The sequence below is a fragment of the Artemia franciscana genome, chromosome 13 (genome assembly GCF_032884065.1).
Source record: "Artemia franciscana chromosome 13, ASM3288406v1, whole genome shotgun sequence".
NCBI lineage: Eukaryota > Metazoa > Arthropoda > Branchiopoda > Anostraca > Artemiidae > Artemia > Artemia franciscana.
In genome coordinates, this window is record NC_088875.1 from 11,266,224 (window position 1) to 11,269,554 (window position 3,331).

Sequence of the window (3,331 nt, forward strand, 5' to 3'; positions counted from 1 at the left end):
TGAGTTTGATGTATCACTTGCAGTTATGGAATATATAAAATATTCTGAGGAATAACTGTATGAAATTGAGAGTGAGAGGTTAGAAAGGAGGTCACCTAACCAACTCTAGTCCTTGCGAAAAATAATAATCACTATTTTCTGCCTTAGAACCGACCATGCACGGACAAAGAATGTATTGCTTAAGTGGATGTACCTGGAATCCTCCCTGTGGGAGTTGTGTGGTATTGGAGAGAATGTGAGACACATTTTAATTTCCTGCCAAAAGTATAATAGCCAACGACTGATTTAAGGTCTCTTTGTATTAAATTTTTAGGTGCTTCAAAACGTGCCCAGTTTTGCCAGAAAGCTTTTTATGGCACTTGGTATTAACCACGTGACACATAGCGATCGCAAATTCTATCGGTCAGTCTGTCTGTCGGTATGTCCCGGTTTTGCTGCTTTAGGCACTTCCAGGTAAGCTAGGACGATGAAATTTGGTAGGCGTATCAGGGACCGGACCAGATTAAATTAGAAATAGTTTTCCCGATCTGAACATCTAGGGGGGGGGGAGTGGGGGCCGGTTAATTCGAAAAAAGTAAACAAAAATGAAGTATTTTAATTTACGAATGGGTAATGGGATCTTAATGAAATTTGATGTTTGGAAGGATATCGTGTCTCAGAGCTCTTATTTTGAATCCCGAGAGGATCCGGTGACACTGGGGGAGTTGGAGGGGGGAACCTAAAATCTTGGAAAACGCTTAAAGTCCTAGATACGTAACTGACATAATCGGAACGGATCTGCTCTGTTTGGGGGACTTGGGGGGAGGGTTAATTCAGAAAAATTAGAAAAAATGAGGTATTTTTAACTTGCGAAGGAGTGATCGGATCTTAATGAAATTTTATATTTAGAAGGACCTCGTAACTAGATTTTTTATTTTAAGTCCCAACTGGATCCAGTGTCATTGGGGTTTGTCAATTCGGAAAAAGTAGAAAAAATTAGGTATTTTAACGGGTTACCAGATCTTAATGCAATTTGATATTTAGAAGGAACTCATGTCTCAGAGCTCTTATTTTAAGTTCCGACCAGATCTGGTGACATTGGTGGGAGTTGGAGGGGGAAACCGGAAATCTTGGAAAACGCTTAGAGTGGAGATATCGGGATAAAACTTGGTGGGTAGAATAAGCAAATATCGTAGATATGTGATTGACGTAACCGGACTGGATCCGCGCTCTTTGGGAGTTAGAGGAGGCCCAGTTCTTTGGTGCTTCTGGATGTGCTAGGACGATGAAAATTGGTATGCGTGTCAGGGAAACTGGAAATCTTGGAAAACGCTTAGAGTCGAGAGATCGGGATGAAACTTGCTGGGCAGAATAAGCAAATATCGTAGCTATATGATTGAAGTAACCGGACTGGATCCGCTCTCTTTGTGGGAGTTAGGGGGGTCCAGTGCTTTGGCGAGTTTGGTGCTTCTGGATGTGCTAGGACGATGGAAATTGGTATGCGTGTCAGGGACCTGCACAAATTGACTTGATAAAGTTGTTTTCCCCGATTCGACCATCTGGGGGGCTGAAAGGAGATGAAAAATTAGAAAAATGAGGTATGTTTAACTTACGAGTGGGTGATTGGATGTTGGCATTAAGCCTCTGATTTTTTTTTTAAATCAATCTGCTGATTCTTAGAATTTTGCTAGAGCTCATACCATATGAGCTCTTAGCTCTTGTTTTTTTTAAGCCGTTTTGTAAAGAACAAAGTTGAATGAGATTTTATGATTCCTTCCGAGATTTTGTTTTGAATAACCTGGCAATATATATATATATATATTATGTTCATGCACTTATGTTTTGATTTGAATAACCAAGAATGAATTTGTTGTACTGCATTTCATTTGCGTTGTATTTTTAGATTTAAACAGCCAAGCATTTATTTGTCGTATTTTGTCGCCTACCAGAAGTTTGAGTATTTACATGTTAAAAGTGTGAAGAAAAGGAAAAGTGATTGAATAAGAAGAAATTTCATCGCTATCAAAAGTTTTACAGTACCCGCAAAAGCTAGAAAAGTTTTCTTCCTTGACTCTCCGCTAAGTTACAAGTGGGTTGTGAGATTTTGACTTGACGTACGTCACATGTGCAAAGGGCCGATAGCCTTGAAGCAATAATAACATCAACAATACATCTCCCTTGCAATAAAGCCAATGCAATTTCTGTCAGCAGTAAGTCTGGGAAAGCACATGTAAGCACATGTAAGTCTGGGAAAGCTGGATCATGTTAATATTTTTGTTGAATTGATAGCTGAAACAAAACAGAAATACAACAATGAAAACAAACTTAATTGTTATAAAGCGGACTAAAAATCAATGCGTGAGTTTCGGAGCGAAGTGGATTGGCCTAAGGAATTTGGAAATCTTGAGACGGCGGAAAGGCATGGGTTATTTTGCAATAAAATCTGGAAAATCGAAAAAAAAAATTGTGCCAGCTAAAATAAAGCACACAAGACCTGTACTGAGTCGAGAAACTGTGGAGCTAATCAAAAGAAAGCGGCAGGCTTGGAGAAAGATCGCCACAACTCATGCCGACGAAGACTATAAACTATTCTGCCGCTTAATAAATAAAGTTAGAAAACTAACACGTCATTTTGCAGCTCAAAGTCCCCAAAAATATAAAAGGCTTTCTGGAATTATGGAGGTTCCAAGCGACATGATCGACCTAGCATCCCAGCTTTAATAGAACCTTTTTCTGGAAAAACATTGAAAGACCTTATTGAAAAATCCAATCTATTTAATTATCATTTTACATCAGTTTTTACGCCATAATCGGACGGATAGGGAAAATATGTTGGCTTCTCCGTGATAGATTACGCGTGTCTTTTTTCACTCCGCTTAATATCTCATTTAATTCTCATTAATATCACAGCCCTGGTTGAACTTCTTTGCAGTAATGATGCTAGGGATGTTTTGAAAATATTTTAGTTTTAAAGATTGTATTTTAATGAGTTCTTTTATTATTCGTTCTTCTTCACTTGTTTTTCTGAGGACGGCCCTTGGATATAGGGTCGAAATATTCATTTAAAGTTGTGTTCCACTGTCTGATATAAAAAATTTCCCTTTTGTTCTACTTGTTATTTCAGATAGAATAACAAATAAAAATTATATGTAGATATTCAAACACCACGTAACTGTAACATGAAGTAAGATAGCAGATAACGGGATATGGACCAACCCACATTGTTCATTAAGAAAAGGGTATTAAATGACTAAGGAAAAGACCCCCCCCCTCCCAAAAAAAGTCCCAACTCTTCCTGTACTCCTATAATATATCGTAGTCAAATCACCAGACCTCAAATTCTCAAAGAAAA